Consider the following 21,678-nt stretch of genomic DNA (forward strand, 5'->3'; position numbering starts at 1 on the left):
TTTCGGAAAACATGAACATAATGTTTGACACCTTTTTGAGAAAATAAGTGAAAATTCATTGCATAAATCTCACACTTCTCGGTTGAGTCATGATTCTAATAACAAAAAGGGAAATGTGAAAGTATGTCAAATTGAGAGTCCAATGGAGATTGTTGCCGAGGTCAAAACTCTCACTCAAAAATTTGATCAATTTCTATTGAGTCAAAAACCAGCAACCCAATCATCTCATCTTCTTAATCATATTCATCATTCTTGTGAGCCATGCATGACTTGTTCAAGTGTATTACATACTACTTCCAATTGTCCACATGGACATGTGCTTGATGAGCACTACAAACAAGTCAATACCGCATTTGTTCATCCTCTTCAAAATGTTTATGTACCGGTGTGGAGTGAACATTCAAATCCTTTTCAAGCTTAAAATTTTCAAAACTGATATATTCCTCCTCATCAAAGAAATAGAGGTTCGAAAGGGCTTGTTTCATCTTCTTCTTCTTCTTATCATCAAAGAATGAATCATTTCTCTCATCCTCAAGCTTATAATTCTCAAAGTAGCTTTAATCATCTTCATGAACTATCTAACAACTCCACCTTTGAAGATAAGGTCTTAGTGGCTTTGGGTAGTTCGGAAATGAACACAAATTTGTTGCATTCTCATTCTCAATCGATATCAAAGCTTGAATCCCAAATAGGGATGATAGCTAATGCATTGAATGCGAGAGAAATGGGTAAATTGCCTAGCCAACCCGAAAGGAACCCAAAAGCCCAACATTTTGTGGAAGTAAACTCTACATTAGGGTGTTCTTCCCAAAAGCAAGTGCAATCAATTACCACTTTGAGAAGTGGTAGGCAAGTTGATAATAGGGTTGAGCAACTAAGTGAAGTTAGTAAACCGGTACAACCAAAAGTTGACACCCGTCCCATGCCCAATTCTATTCCTAATTCCTTAGATGAAAATGTCACCATCAAGAACTCACAAACCTCATCATCATCTCCCCAAGTTGCAAGGTCTTATGAGCTAAAAGCTCCATTTCCATGTGCATTGAGAGAAACTTCGCCTTTTGGGAGGCAAGAGGGCAAAATCCATGACATGATGGAAGTCTTCAAATAAGTCAACATAAATCTTCGTCTCTTGGATGCAATTAGGCAAATTCTGCCTTATGCAAAATTCTTGAAAGATCTTTGCACACAAAAGAGAAAAAGCAAGGGACAAGGCCCTAAAAAAGTGGTCCTAATGGAGCAAGTGAGCTCCATCATTCAACATAACACTCCACCAAAGTTCAAAGATCCCGGTGCTCTGACCATCTCATGTGTAATTAGAACCCATAAAGTTCGTAAAGCTCTTCTTGACTTAAGGGCAAGTGTCAATTTGATTCCTTACTCCATGTATGTCCAACTAGGTTTGAATGAGTTGAAGCCAACCTCAATGGTGCTTCAATTAGCCGATAGATCCATTAAAACTCCTAGGGGCATGGTTGAGGACATTCTTATCTAGGTTAACAAGTTTTATTTTCCGGTTGATTTTGTGGTCCTTGATACCGAACCGATTGCTAATCCTATTAATTACATCCCAATCATCTTGGGAAGGCCATTTCTTGCTACCGTGAAGAAGCCGCTTGATATACTCCAAAATTGATGTAGTGAATGTGCGGTTCAAGAAAAGCCTTTTGGGTCAAGTTTAAATTTATAAAAACCACTACCAACACTACTACTAAAGTAGCAAGAGTGAGTAGGGATTGTCCTAAGGGATTATGGGGATTGAGCAATATCGTGGAATCACAATTAGGGCTAGTAGGTCGAGTGATCAAACAATTGATTGGTTGGTTGATTAAAGAGCAACTAAATTAAACTAAGTAATAGCAAAAGAGTGCAATTAAGAGTAAGTAAGAGAGAGAGAGAGATCTTAGGGTTTAGAGATCACCACCAAGCAATGCATTTCTATATCATTGACAAGTAATTAATGAGGGCAAATAGTGGGTTGCAATATTGGTGTGTGTGTATTTGGTTGATTCAACAAGCAAGGATGACTAGTTAAGCATGTATTGTCTAAATATCATATGAAAGGCACAATATATCTAAGCAATGAAGCATATATTGTCTAAACAACATGTGAAAGCCACAATAGATCAAAACAAGTCATTAATCCTTTCATTAACCTCACAATCCAAATACAACACAAGGATAGAGACATATGCTAATTGCATTCAAAAGCTTGGATCATCAAACAACAAGCATAGATTGTCCTCCCATTTAACACTACACTACATCTACACTACAAGCATGAAAATAAAGTAAGGAAGAGGCATAATCCATCAAGAGATAAGCATGAACCATCAAGAGAATCACAAAAACATTCTTTTAAGCACAATGTTTTGAGAATCTCCAAATCTATAGCATCAATACACATAGACATGCATCAATAACATAAAATCTCGAGACAAACACATGAACATCTATTATAGCATACATAGACATATGGATAGAATGAAATGACCAATTAGAAGTATTAAACCACATTAATCATTGAATAAACAAGATCTATATATATCAAAGTGTCAAAACATCAATTACAACACTAATCCCTCAATAATACACAAGATTAAGATATAGAAAGCATGCTTGGGGCTAACTCTAGCCCCAAGTGGATGTTTAGCCACTCATGGTGATGATGCTCCAACCCTCAAGGGCTAATTCCATGGTTGAAATCTGCTCTTTGTTGATGAAGAGTCTCCAATGGTGTCTCTAGCCTCCTCTTCCTCTAAGCTTCCTCTCCAAGAGATGATATGAAAATAATGTTGGCTTTTCTTGAAAAAACAATCCTTATCCTTAGATCGGTAGGTCAAAATGACACCCAAAATGAGTTGGGGTCGTGCATACAATATTCCCTAATGATTGGATAAAGGACAACTTTCGATGAGATGGAATTTTAACTTTTTCGTACTGGAGGAAGTTCGATCGATCGAACCTCGAACTTGGATCGATCGAAGGTAAGTGAGATCGATCAAACTTAGGCTAGATCGATCCAACTGGCTGAGCTTTTTAGAAAAAGACAAATCCAAGATATTTATAGGAGATATTTATGAGAAAAGGACAAAAGTGGTTAGTGGGTGGTACAGCTGTGGATAGGATCAATCATTTAAATAAGGACAAAAGTGTTCAATCGATCGAAGGATAGTGTTAGATCGATCGAACTTTCGAAACTTTATGCTTTTGGGTCAAGGCTTGGATCTATCTTGAAGTGCTGAGATCGATCATTGTTCGATCGATCAAACCTTGAACTTGGATCGATCGAACTTTGCTGCTTACCACCTTTGGCTTCATTTGCTTCCTTCTTTCTCCACTTTGCTCCTTTCTTTGATTAATCCCAGAATTGCTTCAATTAAGCTCTTATTTGGCTGAGTTAGCTTATTTTAGGGATAAGTGCCTGAAAAAGGAAATAATACGGAATCAATCTAAAACGGTAAAGTAAGATAGATAAAGGTACTAGAATGCCTAAGCTTAAGGGGTTTAAATACGCATTTTTTGGTGCTCATCACACCCCCAAACTTAAATATTGCTAGTCCCTAGCAATGAACTAGAAAGAAAAGGAATGAAATAAACAACTGTACAAGTATGAATCTAGAAAATAATAAATGGATAATGCCACTTTCGTAGGGAACACGATTGCATTTAGCATATGCAACAAGCCTTTTAAACCCCTAGGTTACCCCTAGTGGATGCGTGAAGTCTCGTGAGGGTTTCCAGAAATGGTACCCACAAACATTAAGCTCATTCTTTCAAAAGAGGCATCAATATTGCAAACAATTATTGGGAAAAAACTACCTCAAGTATGCAATGTTTCAAACATTCCAAGCAATCTCCCAAAATTTCAACATCAAGTAAGCAAGTATGGTCCTCCACACATCAAGAAAATGATCATGCAAATCAAAACAACTCTAGAATCCTTCTGAGTGGACCGGCATCAAATGTGTTGCTATCTAAGCCAACTAAAGAATTAATCACATCCTTACCCTCAAACTAGCACACAAATCTACTACCAATCATTAAGACAAAAAGTGGACTTTTTATTAAAACTTTATTCATCTAGGTGCGCTTATTCTTTTCACTCAATTTTTTTTTTTTTTTTTTTTTTTTTTATTGAGGATCCAAGATGGAAGTATAATGTAATGTGTTGATCTATTAAGCTTTTTAGCGATTCATGAGGTCGAGCGTTAGGTCAATGACTCCCAAACCAGACGACTTTAGGGTATTAGGCATTCAAATACCCCTACGGACTTATAAGCTCAAATCAACTAGGTTACAAATTACAACAACAACCATCTAATCATTTCCTACTTCTCACCTTTTTGGAAAAAGTCCTCACTTTTTTCCTTTTTTCTTTTTCTTTTTTTTTTTTTTAAATTCAATTATTAACCTAGAGTTTGGGCCCTCCACCTTTTGGCGCGAGAAGTTCAGTACTTGATGAGGATAGAATCCCGGCTACTTAGTGAAAAAGGATTGTTATCCACCTTTATCAAGAATGAAAGCTTTTAATGCACTACTAGCTCAATTGGGATATAACCAATTCAATAATTAACAAAGCATGTACCCCACAAATGAATGCTAGTGTGCGCCAGTGCTAGTGTAGAAAACTAGAGTGAATCTCAAAACAATCACAAAATCAAGATGATGTGGACCACAAGGGCAAGCAAGATATCAATATTTCGACAAATTTACTCCTAAATGGCATCCACAAGGCATACAAGGAGTATTGGACTCTCAAGTTAAGCAATTTTTAAATTTTAAGCAATATAGTCCTCAAAAGATCAAAATCATAACTAGATATGGACCAATCATAGAAATATCCCTCAAATACACAAGTCATGCTAAAAATTTGAATTTAAACTAACACTATAGAGCACCATTCCCCCCAAACTTAAATTACACAATGTCCTCAATGTGCAAAGAGAACAAAGGAAAGAGTATATAGGTGCAACTAAGCAAGAATGATCGGGACTGAAGTATCCGAAGTGGGTGGCATTGCCCCCCCCCCCCCCCCCCCAAACTTGGGATGAACTGTGGTCCTAAAAATTGGCACTTGGATAAACTTATCAGATAACAAAATGGGATAATCAGTGCACAGTGGTTATGCAAGTGTAAATGGGATAAACAGATAACGAAATAAGAGAGGTATAAGGGTGGTCCTGGAAATTGGGTAGCACTCTCTCACTGAAATTACAGTGATGTACCTGATGGAGTCAAACATACAGATATGAGAATACAATCATATGACATCCATAGCAGAAATAGATATATAAAATAGAGAAAGTGTAGGTACAACAAAAATATCAAAGCCGACAGATCGGCTGTAAAAATAATACAGTGACAATAATAAAGTATCAAAAAGAGAGAGGGATCATAAGATAGAGAGGACTAGGAACTCAGAAAGATGAGGTAGGACGGGAGGTCTGGCTCCGCGGATGTCTCTGGATATATCTTTGAACATAGTCGTGACATCCGTGCGGAAGGCAGCAAACTCAGCTCTGTGGGCTATGAGGTCAGCTCGAATGGTAACAACAGCATCCTCAAGCGTTTGCAGACGTACTCCAAAGTAGGGGGACATATCTGGAGTCTCAAGCATAGATAAATCAGAAGAAAGCTCCTGAGTCTGCTCCTGCTCATGAATGGGCGACCTGGCTGGAGAGTCCTGCTCTGCATCGTCTGCAGGGCGCTCTAAGTCGATATCTAAATGCTCGGCAGCTGGATCAACTGGTGCGTTGTTTGCTGCAGGATGTGCTGCTGCTACCTCTGCCAGTGCCTCTGCCTGGGCCTATGCCTCCTCCAGCTCCAACTCTGCTGCAGCCAGTACCGCGTGGTCCTGCAACCTAGTAATAAGGGAGTGGTAGGTTTTGTTCCAGTCCTTCTTGAGGAAGTGACAGGAACCTCTCTCGGGGTGCTCCCGAGGATGGACGGGATAGCGCTGGTCAATGAGAATCTGGGTGATGAGGTGGCTGAAAGGAAGAGACTTAGCCCATCTGGGCATCTCCTTGCTGATGTACTCGTCATACAGGTTCCTCATCACGCTCTAGATGAGCGCGGGAATGGACACCCACTGCCTAGTGTAGAAAGAGTAAAGGGCTATCAAATAATTGCCCCTCCTCTGAATCTTGTGCCCTGCTATGTAGATATTCCGGTAAAGGACGGAATCAGTAAACCATAGGTCGTCTGGAAGGTATGTCCAGGTGGTGAAAGTCTCGCCACTGGCATGGTGACCTGTGAAAAAAAACTGCCATGTCAGCATATGAAGGCCTGAATAGCCTTAGATATGTGTCCTGAAGCTCTGGAGGATATCTGTGTGGACAGCGGCAAGAGCGGGCTAAAGTGTCCACTGTAATAGTGATCGGATGGCCATCGATAGAAGTGACCATCTCGGCTGTAGTACGCAGCGATGGTCGAAGGTTCTGGTATAACAACCGAACCAGCCGTGGGTAGACCGGCTCTGTAACGGGGGCAAGAATAGCGGCTAGGCCCCTCTGAATAATATCCTGGTAGGTGGATCGGGTCAGCACCGATCGAGAGAAGAAGGCCGTGTCAAACTCTGACTCATAGTCGAGTGTCATCTGTGCATATCAAGGCGTGGTCCTATCACGCCGCAAATGAGCTGGCTGAGCTGGCTGAGGTGGTATATGTGAATGCTCAGCTCCAGTCTGCGGCGGAGATGGTGATTGAGTGAAAGCAAGATGAGCCGTAGAAGTGGATGGTATGTGATCATCCTCAGGCTCATGAGATGGTGACTGAGGTAGGGTAGCCTGTACTGGCTCCCGCTGTATATAAAAGGGCTCTGCGGGCTCCTCTGTCCGTGGCCTTGTACGGCTGGTGGGCCCGTGTTGTCTGTTGGCAACGGTCTTCCTCTTTACTATGGCCTGTAAAAAGAAAAAGAAAAACTTGCAATGGGAGTTAGTGCCAGAATAAGAAATTTAAAAGCACGAAATAGAATCATGTATGTCTAGTAAAATAGACAAAACAAATATGTAAGTATGAAATGCATCCAATGTGGAATATCACAAGCATTGGGCATAAAATATGATAGCATAAACATAGGATATGATGAATGAAGTGTGTGTGTGAGATCTGTGAAGTTCGATCGATCATAAAAGAAGTGAGATTGATCACAAAGTTGGATCGATCGAAAGTAAGTGAGATCGATCTCACTACTTTGATCGATCAAAGACATTAGTTCGATCGATCTCTCAAGATCGATCGGAGATACTATGTAACACCCCCAACATTTTTCCACGCATAAGTTGATCAGGCTTATACACGAAAAACGAGGGATATCAAAAACAATTGGCAATATACAAGCATGGAATACAAAATGATGATAATAAAAGAATTTAGACAGGAAAGGAACACTAAATAATACAACATCCATCCATCCTTTATTTAATACAGTACTCCATTACAACTTGGAAATCCTATGTCAAGGATCCCTAAATATAAACCTGAGAGTTCATCGTCAAAAGTAAATAAAAACTGAAACTGAAGTAATACATAAAACTTCTACCCTGAACTGGATCGTAAGAGTAGATGAGTTCGGATGGTGGTCCCTCACTGCTAACCTCAACCTTGGAACGGGTACTAACCGTATCCTGAAATAACAACAATGGTGGGTCAACCCCACGAGCAAGTCATCTCTACTATGAGCCAAATCAGATAATCAAATAAATTAATCATTATGAATCGGACGAGTACTATATTTGCATACATCCTAAGGGAACTATCCAATGTACAACATGACCTCAACCAGAATAGACGGTGATCACTTAGACTCACACTAGGTGGTTAAGTGTCGCCTTTCCCTACCCGGGAAATCAACTATTATACATGGTGCACGATACTGACAACACAGACTATAACGAACTACACAGTGATAACACCTCTCAATGTACTGATGAATATACTGAGCATATCAATTAGGAAACACATGCCAACAATATTAATAAATATACCGAGTATGTCAATTAGGCAACACATGCCAATAATATTAAACCACATACCCCGACAGCCACACATCTGTCTATCGCAACGAATGCATAAGGTATAAATGAGTCTAAACTTATTAGCCAGCTCACATGATTCTATATGGCAACACATCCATATAATATAAATGCGACATAATTTAAACAGTCCATTTATTCTCTGAAATGCACACAGCATAATAATTATGGTTGATATATGATTAACAGTATAACTATCCCATAATATCTAATGGATAATTTATATGACGATAACCGTGACATTATTAACAGTACTAATGAATACCATTTAATAAAATAATTACACCACCTATAGTAATGTTGTTAAATGAATCACATTCATATCCGTACGGTAAACGGGCCAATTAAGGTTTAGAAATATTAATCGGCCATAATAATACTTAACGGGTATTAAAATAATAATTTCGTGGCCCATTAAACCCGTAAATACCAACACAGTACCTAAAAATCCAAGTTTAAGGTTCTGGAATTTACAAAACAGGCCCTAGGGGGATTCTGGTAAGTTCCAGCAGCTGACAGGGCCCCTCACGCACCCCCACGCGCTGCCCTAAGCTCCCCCACGCGCAGCCCAACCTTCCCCACTCTCCCACGCGCATCTGGCATCAGCCACGCGCGCACCATGGCTTCCTGCAGACGTGTTACTTCCTGGTTGGTTGGCTGCATCCGGACTCTGTACTCGCGTCACACCGGATCAATCTTAATGAGCCTAATTAATCCTACGGCCAATGATTCGCGCGCACCATCATATGGTGTTCCGCGCTACGCCGTATCAATCTAAGGATCCACAACCCATCTAACGGCTGCTAATCCATGCGCATGCTTGTTACAATACGCCGCAACACACCAGATAACTCCGGTCACCTTCCTCACTGCCGGTGGCCGGAAACCTCACCGGAGGCTCGCCGGAAATTGCAGAAAATGCTCGGAAAATTCCTAAAAATTCTAAAAAAAAATCCCTAACGCCTTAAGGAATTATTTTTAGCTATTTTGAACTTCATAGGATAATAACTAATTATCTACCATCCTAAATAATTAAAAATTCATTAATTTAATAAACTAAAAAAATAATCATTTATTAAAATCTAAGCATGCTCTCAATGCTCCATCATAATCTAAATAATTTAAACAATTAATTTATGGATTCAAAGGGGAAAAATAGATAATAACTTGCCTTTAAAATAAATCCGCTGGTTGCGCGTAGTCGGGTAAAATTGCCTACACCGGTACAGGCTCCCTTCTTTCTCTCTCTTCCTTTCACTCTTCAACAATTGCTCATTGAAATTCTTTCTTTTCTACTTAGGTGAGTTGCCTTAAGGGTAAGTTGGCTAACTAATGTATATATACTAACTTATATAATATATATAATACAAATATCTAAATTTACATTTAATTCTCACCCATTCCTCACATTCCTACCTATAAGGCTTAATGGTCATGCCTCCTAAGTCCACCCAAAACTCAAATGTCTACTATAGGAATTAAATCCCAAACCAAATGTCATTGTTTTCATCATGACATTTAATTAATAATAATATAATTACATTAGTATCTTATTATCATTATTCTTATTTTATTAATCTTATTATTATTATTATTATATTATAATTTAATACAACAATATCCATACAATATAACTACTAACATTAGAATATGTAGAGCACATACTAAACATATTATATTAGGCACATTAAAATATTATTTTATTATTTATTAATCTTACTTTCTATTATTATAAAACACAAATAACTAAAATATAAAAATAAAAAAAAAATTAGCATTATTATACGTAGTGAACATAATCAACATTTCACGCACAAATAATTAATTTAATAATCTAACATTAAAAGATGAATAAACCTACACATTATAACATTAATTTAAATAATCACTTCCAAAAATACGGGGTATTACATTCTCCCCCCCTAATAAAGGAATTTCATTCCCGAAATTCACTACATACCTGTAGTAAAAAGCTCTGGATACTTGGCACGGAAAATATCTTCCCGTTCCCAAGTAGACTCTGTCTCACTATGATGACTCCACTGTACACGTACTAATGGAATAGTCTTCGTGCGCAGTATTTGATTCCTACGATCGAGAATACAGTAAGGTTGTTCCAAATAGGTTGCATCGGGTTGCAACTCAATTTCACCCACATCAATGTGTTGATATCGATCTTCTTCCCGTAGAAATTTTCGCAGCAATGATACATGAAAAACATTATGTACCCTATGAAGATTATCTGGTAGAGCCAGACGATAAGCTACTGCCCCAATCCAATCTATAATCATAAAAGGACCCACAAAACGAGGCAATAACTTACCCTTGGACCCAAACCGCATTACTCCCTTCATGGGAGAAACCTTAAGCAAAACCTGATCACCAACCTTAAACTCCAAAACATGAGTTCGACGGTCAGCATAACTTTTCTGTCTGCTTTGAGCTGTACGCATCCGATCCCTAATAATAGCGATCTTTTCTGACATGTCCTTAATAAATTCAGGACCCAAAAAGCTGTTCTCACCAACTCCAAGCCAACAGACAGGAGACCTATACGGTCTACCGTACAAAGCCTCAAATGGTGCCATGCCAATAGTTTTCTGATAACTATTGTTATAAGCAAACTCTGACAGCGGCAAATATTCCTCCCAATTGCCCTTAAAATCAAGAACACATGCCCGTAACATGTCTTCTAAAATCTGATTAACTCGCTCAGTCTGTCCATCTGTTTGAGGACGATGAGCAGTGCTAAGATAAAGTTCTGTACCCAAAGCCTGCTGAAAGCTCCTCCAAAATCCTGATACAAACTTCGGATCTCTATCTGATACGATGGACAATGGTACGCCATGAAGTTTCACCATTTCTGCAATATAAAGCTTAGCATACTGTTCTGACGTAAAGTTTGAACGAACAGGCAGAAAATGAGCGAACTTGGTCAATCTATCAATAATGACCCAAATAGAGTTGTGATTATGTTGTGAAGTAGGTAATCCCTCTATGAAGTCCATGGAAATACTCTCCCATTTCCACTCTGGTATGGGAAGTGGCTGTAACGATCCTAGCGGTCTCTGATGATCAATCTTAATCATCTGACAGGTGCTACATTTAGAGACAAAGATAGCTATATCTCTTTTCATGCCGGCCCACCAAAACTGGCGTTTCATGTCCTGATACATCTTGTCTCCCCCTGGATGTACAGAGAACTGAGAAGTGTGTGTCTCTCTCATCACAACATTTCTCAAATTGTCAGCTGAAGGCACAATTAAACGTCCCTTGTACCTCAATCCTCCATCAGTCCCTATAGAATAAAAAGGAACATCTCCGGAGGCTAACTCCGAAACCCGATCAATACACTGTTGATCTGAGAGTTGCGCTTGAATGACCTGATGAACGATAGAAGGAGTTACTACCACACATGCCATAAAAGCGTCTGCTAACTCATCAACAGTCTTCAAAGCATCCCACTCTGTTGCAAACAAAGCTGAAAGGCTGACATAGGGTCGGCGGCTGAGTGCGTTTGCTACAACATTCCCTTTTCCTGGATGATACTGAATAGAGAAGTGATAGTCTTTCACGAACTCCAACCATCTGCGCTGTCTCATATTCAGTTCCCTCTGTGTGAACAAATATTGTAGACTCTTATGATCGCTAAACAATCAAAAAGTCTCCCCCAAAGATAATGCCTCCAAATACGCAAGGCAAAAACCACTGCTTCGAGCTCTAGATCGTGAGTCGGGTAATTAAGCTCATGAGGCTTAAGCTTCCTAGACCCATAAGAAACTGGTTGCTCTTCTTGCATCAACACACAACCCATACCCTTCAGAGAAGCGTCGGTAAATACTAAATACTCGATTCTACTCTGAGGTGTGGCTAAGACAGGTGCAGAAGTTAACTTACTCTTCAATTCAGCAAAAGCAATCTGACAAGAATCATCCCATACGAATGGTACATTCTTCTTAGTCAGATGAGTAAGTGAACCCGCAATTTTGGAAAATCCCTGGATGAACCTGCGATAATACCCCGCCAATCCCAGAAAACTGCGAATCTCTATCGGTGAGGTAGGCTGTCCCCACTCCATAACGGCCGCAACCTTGGCTGGATCTACTGCTAACCCTTCTTCTGACACTACATGACCCAGAAATTTGACCTCTTTTTGCCAAAATTCACACTTCTCAAACTTCGCAAACAACTGATGTTCTCGAAGTGTCTGCAACACTGTGCGTAAATGTCTGGCATGGTCCTTCTCCGACTTAGAGTAAACCAGAATATCATCAATGAAAACAATGACAAACTGATCTAAGTATTCTCTGAATACCCTATTCATCAAGTCCATAAAGACAGCTGGAGCGTTCGTTAAACCGAAAGGCATAACCCGAAACTCATAAGATCCGTACCTTGTGAGAAATGCTGTCTTTGGAACATCTTGTTCTCTGACTCGTAGCTAATGATAACCAGACCTCAAATCGATCTTTGAGAAATAAGTAGCTCCCTTCAACTGATCAAACAGGTCATCAATTCTGGGCAACGGCTACTTGTTGCGAATAGTGACCTTGTTCAGTTCTCTGTAATCAATACAAAGACGAAGAGATCCATCCTTCTTCTTGACAAACAGTACTGGTGCGCCCCATGGTGAAGTACTCCTGCGAATAAATCCCTGGCTGAGCAACTGCTGAATTTGATCTTTCAACTCTCGCATCTCCACTGGTGCCATTCTGTACGGCACCTTAGCAATAGGCGTAGTGCCTGGAGCTAAATCAATGACGATGTCTATCTCTCGACTCGGTGGCAAGCCTGGAATTTCCTGGAATACATCCTGGCATTCCTGTACTACCAGAATACTGTCAAGAGATACCGCAGTCGCTTCCTGTGAGTGCTCCTCAAGAACGAATAAATAAGTGCTAGGCCCTCCATCAGGTTGTGGTACAACAAGAAGATACATCTCCTGTCCTGGTATAGCAAATACAATAGACTTTTCGTTACAGTTAACCTGAGCATAGTACTGAGATAACCAGTCCATCCCAAGTATAACATCATACGAATGCATATCTAACACTAACAAATTTGCAAGAAATCGAAGCCGGCCCATATCTATAAGGATATCACCGCTACACTCTCGTAAAATTGCGCCAACTCCCAATGGTGTATAAATATTGAGAGGTTGGTCACATAACTGAGTCGTCATACCAGATAAGATAACAAAAGATCTAGACACAAAAGAATGTGATGCACCAGTGTCAAATAGTATACGAGCAGTTCTACCATGTATAGAAAACATACCCTCAATAGCCTGAGGAGCCTGCGCATTATGTGGCATGAAGTTATAAACTCTGCCATGATGCAACTGCTGTGGAGGTTGTCCCAGAGGAAATGGTGGTGCTGGAAGTGCCGGAAAATTCTGAACTTGCCCACGTGGCATCGGTGGGGCCGGTAGAGGTAATGGCTGATTAGGTCTCGGCTACCCATACTGTCCCTGTTTAGCTTTGGGACACATCTTGGCCGGATGCCCAATCTCTCTATAGCGATAACAACATCCTGTAAAAGGACCTGCCTGCCTTCTCTGTTGATTTCCCGACCACTGTTCCTGTCCGGTCTGAGGTACCCCACCTTGTCTACCCTGATTAGGAACTCCATCCCTCTGCACATCTGGGTTTCCTTTGTTTTTCTTCCAAGGTTGATGTCCTTGAAATCTGCCCCGATCATTGGACTTGGTACCACTGCTGCTTCCTTTCTCCACTGTCTGGTAGTCTCGGTTAGCCCGCTTATCTCCCTTGAACTTCCGGTAATCACTCCTCATCTGGCAGTGCTGTAAAGCGGCATTAACCACCTGGATATAAGTAGTATATGCAGGACTACCTATGATCACCACTTTAATCGGCCATATCAACCCCTTAACAAAGCGGTCTCTCTTCTTTTCTTCTGTATTGACCTCCTCTGGTGCAAATAATGACAAATTAATGAACTTCTGTTCATACTCAGCCACAGTAATATCCTCCTGTTGTAGATCCAGAAATTCAGTCTTCATCGCTGATCTTACTGACATAGGAAAATACTTGTTATCAAAGCGAGTCTGAAATTCAGCATAAGTCAATCTGGTTCTCTCTTCGACAGTAGTAATAGACTCCCACCACTGCAATGCATTGCCTATCAGCATAAACATAGCTAGCATCTGTTTCTGCACTTCGGTACAGATTACCATCCGAAGATAACGCTCATTCTCCTGTTTCCATTGATATGCTAACAAGACATCTGTGGACCCTGCAAACGATGGTGGATTCCCTCTGATAAATGAGTGACGAGTTTTGTCCCATGACATTGGCTGTGCCATTGGTTCAGGAACAGGTACTATCGGAGGAGGTTGCTGGTTTCGTAGAGCAGATGCTACTCCTGCTGCTACAGCTCGTGCAATAATATCAACAACTTGAGGGGAAAATTCCTGATTCTCATTTTGAGTTGGGGAAATACTGCGATGACGGTTCGCATTCCTTGTCCCATGCCGAGACATCCTTCTTTTAGATTCAAAAAAATCTAACGTCAGTACATTATCATGGACCGACTAAAAGAATACAAAGAACCCTAATACTTAGGCTCTAATTATCAGAATACACAACGCGGAAGTATAGTAATCACAGATCCCTAAGACACTCGAACCTGGAATGCTCTGATACCAACTGTAACACCCCAACATTTTTCCACGCATAAGTTGATCAAGCTTATACACGAAAAACGAGGGATATCAAAAACAATTGGCAATATACAAGCATGGAATACAAAATGATGATAATAAAAGAACTTAGACAGGAAAGGAACACTAAATAATACAACATCCATCCATCCTTTATTTAATACAGTACTCCATTACAACTTGGAAATCCTATGTCAAGGATCCCTAAATATAAACCTGAGAGTTCATCGTCAAAAGTAAATAAAAACTGAAACTGAAGTAATACATAAAACTTCTACCCTGAACTGGATCGTAAGAGTAGATGAGTTCGGATGGTGGTCCCTCACCGCTAACCTCAACCTTGGAACGGGTACTGACCGTATCCTGAAATAACAATAATGGTGGGTCAACCCCACGAGCAAGTCCTCTCTACTATGACCCAAATCAGATAATCAAATAAATTAATCATTATGAATCGGACGAGTACTATATTTGCATACATCCTAAGGGAACTATCCAATGTATAACATGACCTCAACCAAAATAGACGGTGATCACTTAGACTCACACTAGGTGGTTAAGTGTCGCCTTTCCCTACCCGGGAAATCAACTATTATACATGGTGCACGATACTGACAACACAGACTATAACGAACTATACAGTGATAACACCTCTCAATGTACTGATGAATATACTGAGCATATCAATTAGGCAACACATGCCAACAATATTAATAAATATACCGAGTATGTCAATTAGGCAACACATGCTAATAATATTAAACCACATACCCCGACAGACACACATCTGTCTATCGCAACGAATGCATAAGGTATAAATGAGTCTAAACTTATTAGCCAGCTCACATGGTTTCATATGGCAACACATCCATATAATATAAATGCGACACAATTTAAACAGTCCATTTATTCTCTGAAATGCACACAGCATAATAATCATGGTTGATATATGATTAACAGTATAACTATCCCATAATATCTAATGGATAATTTATATGACGATAACCGTGACATTATTAATAGTACTAATGAATACCATTTAATAAAATAATAACACCACCTATAGTAATGTTGTTAAATGAATCACATTCATATCCGTATGGTAAACGGGCCAATTAAGGTTTAGAAATATTAATCGGCCATAATAATACTTAACGAGTATTAAAATAATAATTTCGTGGCCTGTTAAACCCGTAAATACCAACACAGTACCTAAAAATCCAAGTTTAAGGTTCTGGAATTTACAAAACAGGCCCTAGGAGTATTCTGGTAAGTTCCAGCAGCCAACAGGGCCCCTCACGCGCCCCCACGCGCTGCCCTAAGCTCCCCCACGCGTAGCCTAACCTTCCCCACTCTCCCACGCGCCTCCACGCGCGTCTGGCATCAGCCACGCGCGCACCATGGCTTCCTGCAGACGTGTCACTTCCTGGTTGGTTGGCTGTATCCGGACTCTGTACTCGCGTCACACCGGATCAATCTTAATGAGCCTAATTAATCCTACGGCCAATGATTCGCGCGCACCATCATATGGTGTTCCGCGCTACGCCGTATCAATCTAAGGATCCACAACCCATCTAACGGCTGCTGATCCATGCGCATGCTTGTTACAATACGCCGCAACACACCAGATAACTCCGGTCACCTTCCTCACTGCCGGTGGCCGGAAACCTCGCCGGAGGCTCGCCGGAAATTACAGAAAATGCCCGGAAAATTCCTAAAAATTCTAAAAAAAATCCCTAACACCTTAAGGAATTATTTTTAGCTATTTTGAACTTCATAGGATAATAACTAATTATCTACCATCCTAAATAATTAAAAATTCATTAATTTAATAAACTAAAAAAATAATCATTTATTAAAATCTAAGCATGCTCTCAATGCTCCATCATAATCTAAATAATTTAAACAATTAATTTATGGATTCAAAGGGGAAAAATAGATAATAACTTGCCTTTAAAATAAATCCGCCGGTTGCGCGTAATCAGGTAAAATCGCCTACACCGGTACAGGCTCCCTTCTTTCTTTCTCTTCCTTTCACTCTTCAACAATTGCTCACTGAAATTCTTTCTTTTCTACTTAGGTGAGTTGCCTTAAGGGTAAGTTGGCTAACTAATATATATATACTAACTTATATAATATATATAATACAAATATCTAAATTTACATTTAATTCTCACCCATTCCTCACATTCCTACCTATAAGGCTTAATGGTCATGCCTCCTAAGTCCACCCAAAACTCAAATGTCTACTATAGGAATTAAATCCCAAACCAAATGTCATTGTTTTCATCATGACATTTAATTAATAATAATATAATTACATTATTATCTTATTATCATTATTCTTATTTTATTAATCTTATTATTATTATTATTATATTATAATTTAATACAACAATATCCATACAATATAACTACTAACATTAGAATATGTAGAGCACATACTAAACATATTATATTAGGCACATTAAAATATTATTTTATTATTTATTAATCTTACTTTCTATTATTATAAAACTCAAATAACTAAAATATAAAAAATAAAAAAAAAAATTAGCATTATTATACGTAGTGAACATAATCAACATTTCACGCTCAAATAATTAATTTAATAATCTAACATTAAAAGATGAATAAACCTACACATTATAACATTAATTTAAATAATCACTTCCAAAAATACGGGGTATTACATACTAGTTCGATCGATCGAACTGTGCGACGATGAAACCTAACATCACAGATCTGTGACTTTTGAAGCATGGGCCCACACGAACGTGTTCGTGAGCCCTCCAACAACACAAATTAAGCCTAAATACACTCCAAACGTAGCCCAAACACCCAAATCTAACAAAATCTTCAAAATCTATGCACACATATACACACATATATATATATAGACATAGATGCTAAAGCTTTGAGAATGGAAGATTCAACATAAGAGCAACATGATTACGACATTTGAAACAAGTATTGATGCATGAGAGTTCAAATCTAGGGAAGGATGTCTCGGATCTTACCTCAAGAGAGCGAGAGAATGGAGAATGAACTGAGATGATTTGAAATGAAGAGGATGGAGATGAACTGAGATTTGAGATACTTGGATCTCGCCGGAGGAGTTGCCGGAGCTTAGAGAGATGATTCACAGTGAAGAGGGACAAGAGGCTAGGGTTTGGTGAGTGAGATCGATCCAAATTATCGATCTCAAGACCCTTGGATCTGTTTTTTTTTTAAAAAAACATTTCCCGACTAGTTCAATCAATCGAATATGAGTTGTGATCGATCGAACTCTGATGAACTCCTTTCAAAGTATTTTTGGATTTTTGGTTTTTTTGAAATTTGCAAAAATAAAATTAAAAATTAAAAATTGGAAAATAAAGTAAAACAAAATATTTTTGATTTAATTTGAAAATTTTTTTTTTTTTTTTTAAATTTAATTAATTAAAAACTAAATAAATTAAAATATTTTTGAATTTTTGAAAACTTATTGAAAATTAAAACAAAATAAAATGAGAGTGAAAATAGAATAAAATAAAAATGAAAATATTTTTGGATTTTTGAAAAGTTGAAAAGTCAAATTAAAGTTAAAATAATGAAATGAAGATTGAGATCGATCGAAACAAGAGTTCGATCGATCAGACAGAGAGCAAAAATATGCAAGTTTTTGGTTCAAAAATTTGTCTAAGTGTTGGAACATGAGATCGATCTAACTGGGAAGTTGGATCGATCGAAGAACTTTCAGATCGATCTTGGAATGTTTTGAACGATCAGACAGAGAGCTGAAATATGCAGGTTGATGCAGGCTCAAAATTTTTCTAAGTGTTAAGTCATGAGATCTATCGAACTTGGAAGTTGGATCGATCGAAGGTCTCTTGATCGATCTTGGAGTTGGTTCGAACAATGGGACAGAGAGGTGATTTAGATGCAGGTTTCTGCAGGTCGAAAAATTTTCTAAGTGTTGGATGCAGAGAAGAGTTCGATCGATCGAACTCAAGTTTGAGATCGATTAAACTTTGCAGAATGCTCAATAATGACATGAAAGCTTATTCAATCCTCACCAAAGTTCCTTAAAATGCATATGAACCAAAAACAAGTATCTAGACTTCGCAAGAAATAAAATGAAAGATAGAAATGGGGGAGGAATAGGGTTTTGGCACCTTACGAATGCTTTTGCTAGTCTTTAACATCTCTAGCAAGACATTGGGCTCTTTTAGCCCGGATCAAAGATCTTATAATGCATCCCCTCCTTGTTGGGGTGATAGATGCTTTGAACTCCACCCAACAAATGGTTCTTTGAAGAACTTGTTGGATTAAGCTCAAAGGAAGTCTTTGGTCCCTTGTCTATGCAATTACAACCTTTGGGCTTCCATGCCCTTTCAAAGCAAGAGTTTGAAACAAGACTTTTAGAATGCAAGGTTGAAGATGATCCTTTGGAAGTTTTGGTTTTACATAAAAGCTCATTTCCTTGGCATTGAAGATCATGACATTCATCTACAACATTGACTTCTCTTTCATATTTGTCAAATGAAATGGGTGTGGGATTAAAGATATTCAACTTCACCTTCATGTGGCCAAATGAAATCTTCATTAGCCCCGTCCTACAATTGATGTTGGCATTAGCGGTTGCCAAGAAAGGACGGCCAAGGATAACAGGAATTTGGCTCTTAGGATTGGGAACCGGTTCCGTGTCTATGACAACGAAATCAACCAGGAAGAAGAATTTGTCAATCCTTATCAAAACATCCTCAATTATACCCCTAGGCTTCTTAATGGATCGGTCGGCAAGTTGCAAAACTATCGACGTCCGTTTCAATTCACCTAAGCCCAATTTGACATAAACCGAGTATGGAAGAAGGTTAACACTTGCTCCTAAGTCAAGAAGCGTCCGATTAATGATATGATCACCAATAATGCATGATGTAGTGGGTGAACCGGGGTCCTTAAACTTTGGAAGAGTGTTATGTTGCAAAATTGAGCTTACTTGCTCGGTCAAAACCACTTTTCTTGGTGCTTAGCTCTTGTTGGTACACAAGTCTTTCAAGAATTTGGCATAAGCCGGAATTTGGTTGATTGCATCCAATAGTGGAAGATTAATTTTCACTTGCCTAAACATTTCCATGATTTCATTGGTTTTTGCCTTTTGCTTGTCTTTTGAAATGGATCCTCTTAAGGCATCCGGAAATAGAGCCTTTGGTTCAAACACTTTTTCAAAATTTTCTTTTGAACTCTCTTCAACACAAGAAGTTTTCAAATCATTTTTCAATAAAACCTTTTCAACATCCTTTTCCAAAACTTCTTTTTCAAACACATCTTTTAAGACTTTCTCATTTACAAGGTCATGTGTATGCAACGAAGGAGGAATGGGATGTAAAACGGGACGGGTGACAACTTGAGGTTGCATCGGTTCACTCTCTTCATTAGACATTCCAACTTGATTGTCCACAATCCTACCACTCCGCAAGGTAGTCACCGCATTAACATGTTCAATGGCGTGGCCTTCTGATGAGGAATGGGTTTCCACAACACATTGTTGCTTAGGTGGGGCATTTATAGGCATCTTTCCCTTCTCTTTTGCATTGAGAGTGCTTGCTATTTGCCCTACTTGGGTTTCTAGCTTTGCAATAGATTGAGAGTGAGAATGAAGCAATTGAGTGTTAGCCTCTAAAATGCCCAAAGCATTCAAAACTTTCTCTTCAAAGGCGGGACTTCTAGTATTACTTTGGGAATAGGATTGGTTGGGAAAATGAGAATTAGCAAATTGATTCCCTGGTGATTGATAGGGTCTATAACCTTGGGATCCTTGGTTTTGAAGTGGAGGTGGAATGTACTTCCCTTGAAAACCGCCTTAGGAAGGGTTTGAGCCCTCTTTTTGGTTTTTCCAAGAGAAATTCGGATGACTCCAACTTGGATTATAATGAGTACCATAAGGATTGTTCCCTTGGTTCACAAAAGCCGCATTGACTTGTTCATTAGGTTCACTTTGCACTTGTCCGTGAGGATAATGAGAAGTAGAATGAAAAACACTAGAACAAGTCATACATGTTTCATTTGATGCACAATAAGAATGGTTAAGGAAGGAAGATACTTGGTTCGCTGAGTTTTGGTTAATCAAAAATTGATCAAACCTTTGAGACAAAAACTTCATTTCAGCGGCTATTTCATTTGAATGTTCGACTTAATGTAAGCTAACACTCTTCATACCTTGTGAATTTCTACCATTCTTGGATGATACTGTTTTATGCAAAAAAATTTCACTCATGCGTTCATAGAGACGCCACACGTCATCCTCATGCCTATCAATGTATAAGCCACCCATGGAAGCATCAACCATACCCTTATAGTTTTCCGATAAGCTATCAAAGAAGTATTGAACTAATTGCCATTTGGGCATGTCATGATGTGGACACTTCCTAAGCAATTCATTGAAGCGTTCCCATGCCTCATGAAACGTTTCTCCATCCCCATGTGAAAATTCTTGAATTGAGGTCCTCATGGCATTGGTCTTAAAAACTGGATAGTACTTCTTCAAGAACTCTTGTTGCATTTCTACCCAAGAAGTGATTGAAAAAGGCCTAAGATTGTTAAACCAATACTTTGCCTTGTCTTTTAAGGTGAATGGAAAAAGTTTGAGTCTTAAAACCTCTTCCGGCATGTCCGTATATTTTACGGTGGAACATACTTCAAGAAACTTATCCAAATGCTTGTAAGGTTCTTCACTTGGAAATCCATGATAGTTAGGAAGCATTTGAATGGTTTGTGACTTAATTTCATAATGATGTGCTCTAAATGGAGGCAATTGGATGTATGTAGGTGCATTATACTCATTAGGCACATAATGGTCTCTTAAAGCAAGAGGTGGATTAGCTACTTGAGGTGCAACATGAACACCTTGGTTTTGAATTCCTTGATTGTTGATGGGAGGTTATGGAGCATACATTGGCCTTGGCATTCCATATGGAA

General features: G+C 39.0%; 2 pseudogenes; both read left to right on the forward strand.

Moving 5' to 3' along the window:
* The first annotated feature begins 5,459 nt into the window (after nt 1-5,459).
* Nucleotides 5,460-21,678, forward strand: part of LOC132272432 (MDIS1-interacting receptor like kinase 2-like) — a 31,832-nt pseudogene continuing 15,613 nt past the window's right edge.
* LOC132275710 (small nucleolar RNA R71) lies at nt 21,108-21,206 on the forward strand (annotated as a pseudogene).

This window comes from Cornus florida, unplaced genomic scaffold, assembly GCF_030987335.1.
Source record: "Cornus florida cultivar Cherokee Brave unplaced genomic scaffold, ASM3098733v1 CherokeeBrave_3.0.0_Hap2_Chr09, whole genome shotgun sequence".
Lineage (NCBI taxonomy): Eukaryota > Viridiplantae > Streptophyta > Magnoliopsida > Cornales > Cornaceae > Cornus > Cornus florida.